The sequence below is a fragment of the Lagenorhynchus albirostris genome, chromosome 1 (assembly GCF_949774975.1).
Source record: "Lagenorhynchus albirostris chromosome 1, mLagAlb1.1, whole genome shotgun sequence".
NCBI lineage: Eukaryota > Metazoa > Chordata > Mammalia > Artiodactyla > Delphinidae > Lagenorhynchus > Lagenorhynchus albirostris.
This window is the reverse complement of record NC_083095.1, coordinates 138,160,315-138,175,395: the sequence shown is the minus strand read 5'-3', so window position 1 is coordinate 138,175,395 and position 15,081 is coordinate 138,160,315. Positions and strand designations below refer to the sequence as shown.

Genomic DNA, 15,081 nt, shown 5'->3' with positions numbered 1-15,081 from the left:
ACTGTGCCACAAAGGCAACCATTCACTAGCATAGGGACCCGCCATGAAGTAAATCGACCAAGGAGGGGAAAAAGGCGGGACAGTCCACAGAAGTTCTCCCGTGTTCCCTCTCTACACGTGCCTCCAAATGCTCCTGAGGGGACATCAAAAGTCTTCCTGGAAGCCTATGGCCTGTGTCAATCTGTCCACCCACAAGTAAACATGTGGGCTTAGCCAGCCATTTCATGTGTCTTTATCGGTAGCCTTGCCCTTCCCTCTCCACCGGGATCCCAACGTGTCATGGAAAGATGCCAGAGCCACCCCTCACCAAAGAAGCTTGCTGTGACTTATCTTGACTAAGGCATTTCCTAGCCTGTTCACACAGCACACACAAGCCGGAAACAACCCGAGGAGGAGCCATCAGCTTGGCCAACCGCCCGGGGACAATGGCCCATTGGATTTCTCCCCTCATCGTGAGAAACCGAAACTGCATCTGGTCTCCCAAGCAGAACATCACAAAGAGCCAGCCCTAGGCCAGGAATCCTGCTCTGACCCTGACCATAGACTTCTCTTTCCGTGAGGGCACAAGGCAACGAGTAGCCGGTGGCGGCGGCCTGTAGAACTCAAATGCAGTCGATAGGACCACCAATGGTTCACGCTTCCTTTCCTAGCCGCACGCTCGTCCGTGGCAGGGGACAGAAGTCCTGGCTCGACCAAGGAACCCAGAGACGGCACGCTGTCCCTAGCCTTCCCACCTGCATTGGCATCCCAGGCTCCTTTCCCAATGGCTCTTCTCCCCATGAGACGGCCACAACCCTCCACTTGAACAACGTGGCTGTACACACACACACGGCAGCAAACGCAACCTCAACCTCTCCCTACTTTCCTTTTGGGAGCCACGTGCTGGACCTCAGTTCCGATGAGGAGACGGTAGGGTTTTCTCACTCATTTTGTTCAGATTTCCAAGGAATGCATCTGTGGGGGTCATCATCGATCCAAGCACATGCTCAAACGCCGGACATGCAAAGTTGCAGATTCCACCAAGGGACGGCCAGTGAGCTGAATCATGTCAGCATACAGAAGCGGCCAGATCTGAGCCATGGGGCAGGAAATGCAGCCAGTTCTCAGGTCATCGAAGCTCATGTTCCCCAGGAAAAAGACAGAAGATGAGGCTGTAGCACCGGTTTTCAGTTCCCGTGGACAAACCTCTAGGTTTTAGCAAAGAAGTGCCACTTACCGCAACAAGGTTTAAACCAGGATCCTCATGGAATGTGCGCCAACACCCCTGCGAGACTCCTCCTCCTCCCTTCACCAGGTATTATGGATTATACGGATGGCCCCGGGCTGCTCTGCTGCTGGGATTCCGTCCCTGGCAGTCCACCTGGCTCGGGCTGAGTGAACACACGCGTGCTTGAGGATGCTGCACGGGCGCACCGAGGGAAAGGGCGATACCATCTAGTGATGCGTGCTCTATATCCCCTCAACATTTCATTTGCTGCCCATCGTGCCTGGGCGTCCGCACGTAAATGTGAAAGCAACGTGGCGTAGACGCCTTCACAGCGTGCCGCCATCAGGACGAAGAGCCCCGCCGTCCAACAACACCCTGGTCTCGGGCCCTGCAATTCCTCTCCTGAGCACTCTCCCCTCCATCACAGCTAAAGGATGTCTTCCGGAAACCCTGAGACACGCTCAGGGCAACTGTGCCTCCTCAGACTAAGAGCCAGTGACCTTTGGGGAACACACCAACTCTAAGCACATATGGCTCCACACAGTGGACGCGCCCGGAAGATCAAGAGACCTTCCACAAGGGAAGGGCACACAGCCGAATATGACGGCCTCCACCAAAAGCGGCTCATAGGGACCCACGACAGAGGGCACGTGAGGAACACCTGCACTAATCAAGGCAGACTCACCAGCAGGCATACTTCCTGGCCTGCTGTTAGGACAGACGACCTACCCTTGTCGTACACACAAAGGTAATGGCATGGGAACCATTACGATGCCCAACGTGGCGGGGCAAACTGTTGCAGCAATTGGGTCTCTTGCAGTGCTGCCTGCCACTTTCGCACTCTGGGTCCGTCAGTGACGTGACCTCGGTGAAACCGTGAGGCCCAGGTCCTCTAGAAGCAACGTGTTACCTACAGCCGCGCAACAAGAGAACCCGGCCAACAGCCTAGACACCTGAACCGGTATGACTTCTCTGGACTGTGGCCAGGCACGCCGTACACCACAGTCTCAAAGCACCAGCGGGTGGCAGGAGAAAAGATCCCCGCACCACACATCCTCTCGGGCCCGGAAACCTGTAGCCTTTCCTTGGCAGCCGACTCCCTTTCCGCGTGGTTTTGCCCAAAGACCTCCGGGAAGGTCTGCAATCCTCAGGGACTGCTAGGTGGGCTGGGTGTAGTACCGATGCAGGGCTGTACTGAGGAACACCTTCACATCTTCAACACAGGGAGAACGTGGACAGACAGGGACAAAACACCCCACGGCCTCCAAATCAGCCCCCATGAGAAGACACCATCCTGTGCCACGAAGGCAACCATTCCCTGGCACAGGGACCCGCCATGAAGTAAATTGACCAAGGAGGGGAAACAAGCGAGACACGCCACAGATGTGCTCCCGTGTTCCCTCTCTACACTTGCCTCCAAATGTCCCTGAGGGAATACCAAAAGTGTTCCCGGAAGCCTATGACCACCATCGATCTATCCACCCACCAGTAAACCTGTGGGATTAGCCAGCCATCTCTCGTGTCTGCTTCATTCGCCTTGCCCTCCTCTCTCCACCGGGATCCCAACGTGTCAGGGAAAGATGCCAGAGCCACCCCTCACCAAGGAAGCTTGCTGTGACTTATCTTCACTAAGGCATTTTCTAGCCCTTTCACACAGCACACACAAGCCAGACACAACCCGAGGAGGAGCCCTCAGCTTGGCCAACCTCCCGGTGACAATGGCCCATTGGATTTCTCCCCTTATCAGGAGAAACCTAAACTGCATCTGGTCTCCCAAGCAGAACATGGCAAAGAAGCCTGCCCTAGGCCAGGAATCCTGCTCTCACCCTGAGCCTACAGACTTCCGTTTCTTTGCGGGCACAAGGCAACGAGTAACCGGTGGCGGAGGCCTGTAGAACTCAAGGGCAGGCGACCGGACCACCAAGGGCTCACGCTTCCTCTCCTACCCGAATGCTGAACCGTGGCAGGGGACAGCAGTCCCGGCTCGACCAAGGAACCCACAGACGGCACGCTCTCCCTAGCCTTCCCTGCTGGATTGGCATCCCAGGGTCCTTTCCCAATGCCCCGTCTCCCCATCAGACGGCCACAAGCCTCAACTTAAACAGCGTGGCTGTGGACACCCACGGGAGCAAATGCAACGCGAACCTCTCCCTACTTTCCTTTTGGGAGCCACGTGTTGGACCTCAGTTCCAAGGAGGAGACGGCAGGGATTTCTCACTCATTTTGTTCAGATTTCCAAGGAATGCATTTGTGGAAGTCATCGTCGAGCCAAGCACATGCTCAAACGCTGGACATGCAAACTTGCAGATTCCACCACGGTACGGACAGCGAGCTGAATCATGTCAGCATACGGAAGTGAACAAAGCAAAGCCATCGGGGAAGGAAATGCAGCCAGTTCTCAGGGCATCGAAGCTCGGGTTCCCATGGAAAAGGCCAGAAGCTGAGGGTGTAGCCCCGTTGCACATGTTCCCTTGGTCAAACCTCTAGGTTTTAGGAAAGAGGTGCTACTTACCGCAACAAGGGTTAAACCAGGATCCTCATGGAATGCGGGCCAACACCCCTGTGAGACTCCTCCTCCTCACTTCACCGGGTGTCAGGGATTATACAGATGGTCCCAGGTTGATCTGCTGCTGGAATTCCTTTCCTGGCATTCCACCTGGCTCGGGGTGAGAGAACACATGCGTTCTTTAGGAGGGTGCACGGGTGCACCGAGCGAAAGGGCGATATCCCTCAGTGATGCGTGCTCTGTCTCCCCTCGACATTTAATTTGCTGCAGATCTTGCCTGTGGGTCCGCAGGGAAACGTGAATGCAACATAGAGCTGACGCCTTCAGAGGGTGCGGCCATCAGGACATAGAGCACCGCTGTCCAAAATCCCCCTGGTCTCGGGCACTGCAATTCCACTCCTGAGTGCTCTCCCATCCACCACAGCAGAAGGATGTCTTCCTAAACCCCTGAGACACCCTCTGGGCAACTGTGGCCCCTCAGACTAAGAGCCGGTGCCATCTAGGGGAACACGCCCGCCCTTGGCACATATTCTTCCACACAAGTGCCACGCTCTTACGGGGAAGAGATCTTCCACAAGGGAAGGGGCCTTGGCCGAATATGACGGCCTTCGTCAAAAGCAGCTCGAAGGGAACCGTGACAAAGGGCACGTGAGGAACACCTGGACTGATCAAGCGAGACTCACCAGTAGGCACACTTCCTGAGCTGCTGCCAAGACAGATGACCTACCCTTGGTTCACACACAGAGGTAATGACATGGGAAACATTCTGAAGCCCAACGTGGTGGGGAAACCCTTGCAACCAAATGGCATGGGAGCCATTCCAATGCCCATTGTGGCGGAGAACACCATTGCCCCAATGGGGTCAACTGCGGTGGTACCTGGCACATTCACACTCCGGGCCCGTCAGTGACGTGACCTCGGAGAAACAGTGAGGCCCAGGTCTTCTAGAAGCAATGTGTGACCCACAGCCATGCAATTAAGAGAACCCAGCCAACAGCCGAGACACTTGAACCGCTATGACTCGTCTGGCCTGTGGCCAGGCACACCGGATACCACAGTCTGGATGCACCAGCGCGTGGCAGTAAAAATGACCCCCGCACCACACACCCTCACCCGCCTTTAAATCTATAGCCTTTCCTTAGCAGCCGACTCCCTTTTTTTCGCATGGTTGTGCCCAGTGCCCTCCGGGGAAGATCTGCAAACCTCAGGGAACGCTATGTGGGCCAGGTTTAGTAAAGATGTTGGGCTGGACTCAGGAACACCTTCACAGCTTCAACACAGGGGGAACGTGGAGAGACAGGGACAAAACACCCCACGGCCTCCAAATCAGCTCCCATGAGAAGACACCATACTGTGCCACAAAGGCAACCATTCACTAGCTTAGGGACCCGCCATGAAGTAAATCAACCAAGGAGGGGAAAAAGGCGGGACAGTCCACAGAAGTTCTCCCGTGTTCCCTCTCTACACGTGCCTCCAAATGCTCCTGAGGGGATATCAAAAGTCTTCCTGGAAGCCTATGGCCTCTGTCAATCTGTCCACCCACAAGTAAACATGTGGGTTTAGCCAGCCATTTCATGTGTCTTTATCGGTAGCCTTGCCCTTCCCTCTCCACCGGGATCCCAACGTGTCATGGAAAGATGCCAGAGCCACCCCTCACCAAAGAAGCTTGCTGTGACTTATCTTGACTAAGGCATTTTCTAGCCTGTTCACACAGCACACACAAGCCGGAAACAACCCGAGGAGGAGCCATCAGCTTGGCCAACCGCCCGGGGACAATGGCCCATTGGATTTCTCCCCTCATCATGAGAAACCGAAACTGCATCTGGTCTCCCAAGCAGAACATCACAAAGAGCCAGCCCTAGGCCAGGAATCCTGCTCTGACCCTGACCATAGACTTCTCTTTCCGTGAGGGCACAAGGCAACGAGTAGCCGGTGGCGGCGGCCTGTAGAACTCAAATGCAGTCGATAGGACCACCAATGGTTCACGCTTCCTTTCCTAGCCGCATGCTCGTCCGTGGCAGGGGACAGAAGTCCTGGCTCCACCAAGGAACCCAGAGACGGCACGCTGTCCCTAGCCTTCCCACCTGCATTGGCATCCCAGGCTCCTTTCCCAATGGCTCTTCTCCCCATGAGACGGCCACAACCCTCCACTTGAACAACGTGGCTGTACACACACACGGCAGCAAACGCAACCTCAACCTCTCCCTACTTTCCTTTTGGGAGCCACGTGCTGGACCTCAGTTCCGATGAGGAGACGGTAGGGTTTTCTCACTCATTTTGTTCAGATTTCCAAGGAATGCATTTGTGGGGGTCATCATCGATCCAAGCACATGCTCAAACGCCGGATATGCAAAGTTGCAGATTCCACCAAGGGACGGCCAGTGAGCTGAATCATGTCAGCATACAGAAGCGGCCAGATCTGAGCCATGGGGCAGGAAATGCAGCCAGTTCTCAGGTCATCGAAGCTCATGTTCCCCAGGAAAAAGACAGAAGATGAGGCTGTAGCACCGGTTTTCAGTTCCCGTGGCCAAACCTCTAGGTTTTAGCAAAGAAGTGCCACTTACCGCAACAAGGTTTAAACCAGGATCCTCATGGAATGTGCGCCAACACCCCTGCGAGACTCCTCCTCCTCCCTTCACCAGGTATTATGGATTATACGGATGGCCCCGGGCTGCTCTGCTGCTGGGATTCCGTCCCTGGCAGTCCACCTGGCTCGGGCTGAGAGAACACACGCGTGCTTGAGGATGCTGCACGGGCGCACCGAGGGAAAGGGCGATACCATCTAGTGATGCGTGCTCTATATCCCCTCAACATTTCATTTGCTGCCCATCGTGCCTGGGTGTCCGCACGTAAATGTGAAAGCAATGTGGCGTAGACGCCTTCACAGCGTGCCGCCATCAGGACGAAGAGCCCCGCTGTCCAACAACACCCTGGCCTCGGGCCCTGCAATTCCTCTCCTGAGCACTCTCCCCTCCATCACAGCTAAAGGATGTCTTCCGGAAACCCTGAGACACGCTCAGGGCAAATGTGCCTCCTCAGACTAAGAGCCAGTGACCTTTGGGGAACACACCAACTCTAAGCACATATGGCTCCACACAGTGGACGCGCCCGGAAGATCAAGAGATCTTCCACAAGGGAAGGGCACACGGCCGAATATGACGGCCTCCACCAAAAGCGGCTCATAGGGACCCACGACAAAGGGCACGTGAGGAACACCTGGACTAATCAAGGCAGACTCACCAGCAGGCATACTTCCTGGCCTGCTGTTAGGACAGACGACCTACCCTTGTCGTACACACAAAGGTAATGGCATGGGAACCATTACGATGCCCAACGTGGCGGGGCAAACTGTTGCAGCAATTGGGTCTCTTGCAGTGCTGCCTGCCACTTTCGCACTCTGGGTCCGTCAGTGACGTGACCTCAGTGAAACCGTGAGGCCCAGGTCCTCTAGAAGCAACGTGTTACCTACAGCCGCGCAACAAGAGAACCCGGCCAACAGCCTAGACACCTGAACCGGTATGACTTCTCTGGACTGTGGCCAGGCACGCCGTACACCACAGTCTCAAAGCACCAGCGGGTGGCAGGAGAAAAGATCCCCGCACCACACATCCTCTCGGGCCCGGAAACCTGTAGCCTTTCCTTGGCAGCCGACTCCCTTTCCGCGTGGTTTTGCCCAATGACCTCCTGGAAGGTCTTCAATCCTCAGGGACTGCTAGGTGGGCTGGGTGTAGTACCGATGCAGGGCTGTACTGAGGAACACCTTCACATCTTCAACACAGGGAGAACGTGGACAGACAGGGACAAAACACCCCACGGCCTCCAAATCAGCCCCCATGAGAAGACACCATTCTGTGCCACGAAGGCAACCATTCCCTGGCACAGGGACCCACCATGAAGTAAATTGACCAAGGAGGGGAAACAAGCGAGACACGCCACAGATGTGCTCCCGTGTTCCCTCTCTACACTTGCCTCCAAATGTCCCTGAGGGAATACCAAAAGTGTTCCCGGAAGCCTATGACCACCATCGATCTATCCACCCACCAGTAAACCTGTGGGATTAGCCAGCCATCTCTCGTGTCTGCTTCATTCGCCTTGCCCTCCTCTCTCCACCGGGATCCCAACGTGTCAGGGAAAGATGCCAGAGCCACCCCTCACCAAGGAAGCTTGCTGTGACTTATCTTCACTAAGGCATTTTCTAGCCCTTTCACACAGCACACACAAGCCAGACACAACCCGAGGAGGAGCCCTCAGCTTGGCCAACCTCCCGGTGACAATGGCCCATTGGATTTCTCCCCTTATCAGGAGAAACCTAAACTGCATCTGGTCTCCCAAGCAGAACATGGCAAAGAAGCCTGCCCTAGGCCAGGAATCCTGCTCTCACCCTGAGCCTACAGACTTCCGTTTCTTTGCGGGCACAAGGCAACGAGTAACCGGTGGCGGAGGCCTGTAGAACTCAAGGGCAGGCGACCGGACCACCAAGGGCTCACGCTTCCTCTCCTACCCGAATGCTGAACCGTGGCAGGGGACAGCAGTCCCGGCTCGACCAAGGAACCCACAGACGGCACGCTCTCCCTAGCCTTCCCTGCTGGATTGGCATCCCAGGGTCCTTTCCCAATGCCCCGTCTCCCCATCAGACGGCCACAAGCCTCAACTTAAACAGCGTGGCTGTGGACACCCACGGGAGCAAATGCAACGCGAACCTCTCCCTACTTTCCTTTTGGGAGCCACGTGTTGGACCTCAGTTCCAAGGAGGAGACGGCAGGGATTTCTCACTCATTTTGTTCAGATTTCCAAGGAATGCATTTGTGGAAGTCATCGTCGAGCCAAGCACATGCTCAAACACTGGACATGCAAACTTGCAGATTCCACCACGGTACGGACAGCGAGCTGAATCATGTCAGCATACGGAAGTGAACAAAGCAAAGCCATTGGGGAAGGAAATGCAGCCAGTTCTCAGGGCATCGAAGCTCGGGTTCCCATGGAAAAGGCCAGAAGCTGAGGGTGTAGCCCCGTTGCACATGTTCCCTTGGTCAAACCTCTAGGTTTTAGGAAAGAGGTGCTACTTACCGCAACAAGGGTTAAACCAGGATCCTCATGGAATGCGGGCCAACACCCCTGTGAGACTCCTCCTCCTCACTTCACCGGGTGTCAGGGATTATACAGATGGTCCCAGGTTGATCTGCTGCTGGAATTCCTTTCCTGGCATTCCACCTGGCTCGGGGTGAGAGAACACATGCGTTCTTTAGGAGGGTGCACGGGTGCACCGAGCGAAAGGGCGATATCCCTCAGTGATGCGTGCTCTGTCTCCCCTCGACATTTAATTTGCTGCAGATCTTGCCTGTGGGTCCGCAGGGAAACGTGAATGCAACATAGAGCTGACGCCTTCAGAGGGTGCGGCCATCAGGACATAGAGCACCGCTGTCCAAAATCCCCCTGGTCTCGGGCACTGCAATTCCACTCCTGAGTGCTCTCCCATCCACCACAGCAGAAGGATGTCTTCCTAAACCCCTGAGACACCCTCTGGGCAACTGTGGCCCCTCAGACTAAGAGCCGGTGCCATCTAGGGGAACACGCCCGCCCTTGGCACATATTCTTCCACACAAGTGCCACGCTCTTACGGGGAAGAGATCTTCCACAAGGGAAGGGGCCTTGGCCGAATATGACGGCCTTCGTCAAAAGCAGCTCGAAGGGAACCGTGACAAAGGGCACGTGAGGAACACCTGGACTGATCAAGCGAGACTCACCAGTAGGCACACTTCCTGAGCTGCTGCCAAGACAGATGACCTACCCTTGGTTCACACACAGAGGTAATGACATGGGAAACATTCTGAAGCCCAACGTGGTGGGGAAACCCTTGCAACCAAATGGCATGGGAGCCATTCCAATGCCCATTGTGGCGGAGAACACCATTGCACCAATGGGGTCAACTGCGGTGGTACCTGGCACATTCACACTCCGGGCCCGTCAGTGACGTGACCTCGGAGAAACAGTGAGGCCCAGGTCTTCTAGAAGCAATGTGTGACCCACAGCCATGCAATTAAGAGAACCCAGCCAACAGCCGAGACACTTGAACCGCTATGACTCGTCTGGCCTGTGGCCAGGCACACCGGATACCACAGTCTGGATGCACCAGCGCGTGGCAGTAAAAATGACCCCCGCACCACACACCCTCACCCGCCTTTAAATCTATAGCCTTTCCTTAGCAGCCGACTCCCTTTTTTTCGCATGGTTGTGCCCAGTGCCCTCCGGGGAAGATCTGCAAACCTCAGGGAACGCTATGTGGGCCAGGTTTAGTAAAGATGTTGGGCTGGACTCAGGAACACCTTCACAGCTTCAACACAGGGGGAACGTGGAGAGACAGGGACAAAACACCCCACGGCCTCCAAATCAGCTCCCATGAGAAGACACCATACTGTGCCACAAAGGCAACCATTCACTAGCTTAGGGACCCGCCATGAAGTAAATCAACCAAGGAGGGGAAAAAGGCGGGACAGTCCACAGAAGTTCTCCCGTGTTCCCTCTCTACACGTGCCTCCAAATGCTCCTGAGGGGATATCAAAAGTCTTCCTGGAAGCCTATGGCCTCTGTCAATCTGTCCACCCACAAGTAAACATGTGGGTTTAGCCAGCCATTTCATGTGTCTTTATCGGTAGCCTTGCCCTTCCCTCTCCACCGGGATCCCAACGTGTCATGGAAAGATGCCAGAGCCACCCCTCACCAAAGAAGCTTGCTGTGACTTATCTTGACTAAGGCATTTTCTAGCCTGTTCACACAGCACACACAAGCCGGAAACAACCCGAGGAGGAGCCATCAGCTTGGCCAACCGCCCGGGGACAATGGCCCATTGGATTTCTCCCCTCATCATGAGAAACCGAAACTGCATCTGGTCTCCCAAGCAGAACATCACAAAGAGCCAGCCCTAGGCCAGGAATCCTGCTCTGACCCTGACCATAGACTTCTCTTTCCGTGAGGGCACAAGGCAACGAGTAGCCGGTGGCGGCGGCCTGTAGAACTCAAATGCAGTCGATAGGACCACCAATGGTTCACGCTTCCTTTCCTAGCCGCATGCTCGTCCGTGGCAGGGGACAGAAGTCCTGGCTCCACCAAGGAACCCAGAGACGGCACGCTGTCCCTAGCCTTCCCACCTGCATTGGCATCCCAGGCTCCTTTCCCAATGGCTCTTCTCCCCATGAGACGGCCACAACCCTCCACTTGAACAACGTGGCTGTACACACACACGGCAGCAAACGCAACCTCAACCTCTCCCTACTTTCCTTTTGGGAGCCACGTGCTGGACCTCAGTTCCGATGAGGAGACGGTAGGGTTTTCTCACTCATTTTGTTCAGATTTCCAAGGAATGCATTTGTGGGGGTCATCATCGATCCAAGCACATGCTCAAACGCCGGATATGCAAAGTTGCAGATTCCACCAAGGGACGGCCAGTGAGCTGAATCATGTCAGCATACAGAAGCGGCCAGATCTGAGCCATGGGGCAGGAAATGCAGCCAGTTCTCAGGTCATCGAAGCTCATGTTCCCCAGGAAAAAGACAGAAGATGAGGCTGTAGCACCGGTTTTCAGTTCCCGTGGCCAAACCTCTAGGTTTTAGCAAAGAAGTGCCACTTACCGCAACAAGGTTTAAACCAGGATCCTCATGGAATGTGCGCCAACACCCCTGCGAGACTCCTCCTCCTCCCTTCACCAGGTATTATGGATTATACGGATGGCCCCGGGCTGCTCTGCTGCTGGGATTCCGTCCCTGGCAGTCCACCTGGCTCGGGCTGAGAGAACACACGCGTGCTTGAGGATGCTGCACGGGCGCACCGAGGGAAAGGGCGATACCATCTAGTGATGCGTGCTCTATATCCCCTCAACATTTCATTTGCTGCCCATCGTGCCTGGGTGTCCGCACGTAAATGTGAAAGCAATGTGGCGTAGACGCCTTCACAGCGTGCCGCCATCAGGACGAAGAGCCCCGCTGTCCAACAACACCCTGGCCTCGGGCCCTGCAATTCCTCTCCTGAGCACTCTCCCCTCCATCACAGCTAAAGGATGTCTTCCGGAAACCCTGAGACACGCTCAGGGCAAATGTGCCTCCTCAGACTAAGAGCCAGTGACCTTTGGGGAACACACCAACTCTAAGCACATATGGCTCCACACAGTGGACGCGCCCGGAAGATCAAGAGATCTTCCACAAGGGAAGGGCACACGGCCGAATATGACGGCCTCCACCAAAAGCGGCTCATAGGGACCCACGACAAAGGGCACGTGAGGAACACCTGGACTAATCAAGGCAGACTCACCAGCAGGCATACTTCCTGGCCTGCTGTTAGGACAGACGACCTACCCTTGTCGTACACACAAAGGTAATGGCATGGGAACCATTACGATGCCCAACGTGGCGGGGCAAACTGTTGCAGCAATTGGGTCTCTTGCAGTGCTGCCTGCCACTTTCGCACTCTGGGTCCGTCAGTGACGTGACCTCGGTGAAACCGTGAGGCCCAGGTCCTCTAGAAGCAACGTGTTACCTACAGCCGCGCAACAAGAGAACCCGGCCAACAGCCTAGACACCTGAACCGGTATGACTTCTCTGGACTGTGGCCAGGCACGCCGTACACCACAGTCTCAAAGCACCAGCGGGTGGCAGGAGAAAAGATCCCCGCACCACACATCCTCTCGGGCCCGGAAACCTGTAGCCTTTCCTTGGCAGCCGACTCCCTTTCCGCGTGGTTTTGCCCAATGACCTCCTGGAAGGTCTTCAATCCTCAGGGACTGCTAGGTGGGCTGGGTGTAGTACCGATGCAGGGCTGTACTGAGGAACACCTTCACATCTTCAACACAGGGAGAACGTGGACAGACAGGGACAAAACACCCCACGGCCTCCAAATCAGCCCCCATGAGAAGACACCATTCTGTGCCACGAAGGCAACCATTCCCTGGCACAGGGACCCACCATGAAGTAAATTGACCAAGGAGGGGAAACAAGCGAGACACGCCACAGATGTGCTCCCGTGTTCCCTCTCTACACTTGCCTCCAAATGTCCCTGAGGGAATACCAAAAGTGTTCCCGGAAGCCTATGACCACCATCGATCTATCCACCCACCAGTAAACCTGTGGGATTAGCCAGCCATCTCTCGTGTCTGCTTCATTCGCCTTGCCCTCCTCTCTCCACCGGGATCCCAACGTGTCAGGGAAAGATGCCAGAGCCACCCCTCACCAAGGAAGCTTGCTGTGACTTATCTTCACTAAGGCATTTTCTAGCCCTTTCACACAGCACACACAAGCCAGACACAACCCGAGGAGGAGCCCTCAGCTTGGCCAACCTCCCGGTGACAATGGCCCATTGGATTTCTCCCCTTATCAGGAGAAACCTAAACTGCATCTGGTCTCCCAAGCAGAACATGGCAAAGAAGCCTGCCCTAGGCCAGGAATCCTGCTCTCACCCTGAGCCTACAGACTTCCGTTTCTTTGCGGGCACAAGGCAACGAGTAACCGGTGGCGGAGGCCTGTAGAACTCAAGGGCAGGCGACCGGACCACCAAGGGCTCACGCTTCCTCTCCTACCCGAATGCTGAACCGTGGCAGGGGACAGCAGTCCCGGCTCGACCAAGGAACCCACAGACGGCACGCTCTCCCTAGCCTTCCCTGCTGGATTGGCATCCCAGGGTCCTTTCCCAATGCCCCGTCTCCCCATCAGACGGCCACAAGCCTCAACTTAAACAGCGTGGCTGTGGACACCCACGGGAGCAAATGCAACGCGAACCTCTCCCTACTTTCCTTTTGGGAGCCACGTGTTGGACCTCAGTTCCAAGGAGGAGACGGCAGGGATTTCTCACTCATTTTGTTCAGATTTCCAAGGAATGCATTTGTGGAAGTCATCGTCGAGCCAAGCACATGCTCAAACGCTGGACATGCAAACTTGCAGATTCCACCACGGTACGGACAGCGAGCTGAATCATGTCAGCATACGGAAGTGAACAAAGCAAAGCCATTGGGGAAGGAAATGCAGCCAGTTCTCAGGGCATCGAAGCTCGGGTTCCCATGGAAAAGGCCAGAAGCTGAGGGTGTAGCCCCGTTGCACATGTTCCCTTGGTCAAACCTCTAGGTTTTAGGAAAGAGGTGCTACTTACCGCAACAAGGGTTAAACCAGGATCCTCATGGAATGCGGGCCAACACCCCTGTGAGACTCCTCCTCCTCACTTCACCGGGTGTCAGGGATTATACAGATGGTCCCAGGTTGATCTGCTGCTGGAATTCCTTTCCTGGCATTCCACCTGGCTCGGGGTGAGAGAACACATGCGTTCTTTAGGAGGGTGCACGGGTGCACCGAGCGAAAGGGCGATATCCCTCAGTGATGCGTGCTCTGTCTCCCCTCGACATTTAATTTGCTGCAGATCTTGCCTGTGGGTCCGCAGGGAAACGTGAATGCAACATAGAGCTGACGCCTTCAGAGGGTGCGGCCATCAGGACATAGAGCACCGCTGTCCAAAATCCCCCTGGTCTCGGGCACTGCAATTCCACTCCTGAGTGCTCTCCCATCCACCACAGCAGAAGGATGTCTTCCTAAACCCCTGAGACACCCTCTGGGCAACTGTGGCCCCTCAGACTAAGAGCCGGTGCCATCTAGGGGAACACGCCCGCCCTTGGCACATATTCTTCCACACAAGTGCCACGCTCTTACGGGGAAGAGATCTTCCACAAGGGAAGGGGCCTTGGCCGAATATGACGGCCTTCATCAAAAGCAGCTCGAAGGGAACCGTGACAAAGGGCACGTGAGGAACACCTGGACTGATCAAGCGAGACTCACCAGTAGGCACACTTCCTGAGCTGCTGCCAAGACAGATGACCTACCCTTGGTTCACACACAGAGGTAATGACATGGGAAACATTCTGAAGCCCAACGTGGTGGGGAAACCCTTGCAACCAAATGGCATGGGAGCCATTCCAATGCCCATTGTGGCGGAGAACACCATTGCCCCAATGGGGTCAACTGCGGTGGTACCTGGCACATTCACACTCCGGGCCCGTCAGTGACGTGACCTCGGAGAAACAGTGAGGCCCAGGTCTTCTAGAAGCAATGTGTGACCCACAGCCATGCAATTAAGAGAACCCAGCCAACAGCCGAGACACTTGAACCGCTATGACTCGTCTGGCCTGTGGCCAGGCACACCGGATACCACAGTCTGGATGCACCAGCGCGTGGCAGTAAAAATGACCCCCGCACCACACACCCTCACCCGCCTTTAAATCTATAGCCTTTCCTTAGCAGCCGACTCCCTTTTTTTCGCATGGTTGTGCCCAGTGCCCTCCGGGGAAGATCTGCAAACCTCAGGGAACGCTATGTGGGCCAGGTTTAGTAAAGATGTTGGG

General features: G+C 55.5%; 6 non-coding genes across 6 annotated transcripts; all 6 read right to left on the bottom strand.

The window, feature by feature from the left end:
• Positions 1–884: 884 nt before the first annotated feature.
• LOC132504811 (small nucleolar RNA SNORD116) lies at positions 885–976 on the bottom strand. The gene has a single exon (XR_009535110.1). It is a non-coding gene; the product is annotated as a small nucleolar RNA SNORD116 (small nucleolar RNA).
• Positions 977–3,385: 2,409 nt separating this feature from the next.
• LOC132505364 (small nucleolar RNA SNORD116) lies at positions 3,386–3,477 on the bottom strand. Its single transcript, XR_009535381.1, has one exon. It is a non-coding gene; the product is annotated as a small nucleolar RNA SNORD116 (small nucleolar RNA).
• Positions 3,478–5,945: 2,468 nt separating this feature from the next.
• LOC132504800 (small nucleolar RNA SNORD116) lies at positions 5,946–6,037 on the bottom strand. Its single transcript, XR_009535096.1, has one exon. It is a non-coding gene; the product is annotated as a small nucleolar RNA SNORD116 (small nucleolar RNA).
• A 2,409-nt stretch (positions 6,038–8,446) lies between these two features.
• LOC132505361 (small nucleolar RNA SNORD116) lies at positions 8,447–8,538 on the bottom strand. The gene has a single exon (XR_009535379.1). It is a non-coding gene; the product is annotated as a small nucleolar RNA SNORD116 (small nucleolar RNA).
• A 2,468-nt stretch (positions 8,539–11,006) lies between these two features.
• On the bottom strand, positions 11,007–11,098 carry LOC132504796 (small nucleolar RNA SNORD116). The gene has a single exon (XR_009535094.1). It is a non-coding gene; the product is annotated as a small nucleolar RNA SNORD116 (small nucleolar RNA).
• A 2,409-nt stretch (positions 11,099–13,507) lies between these two features.
• On the bottom strand, positions 13,508–13,599 carry LOC132505353 (small nucleolar RNA SNORD116). The gene has a single exon (XR_009535378.1). It is a non-coding gene; the product is annotated as a small nucleolar RNA SNORD116 (small nucleolar RNA).
• Positions 13,600–15,081: the final 1,482 nt, after the last annotated feature.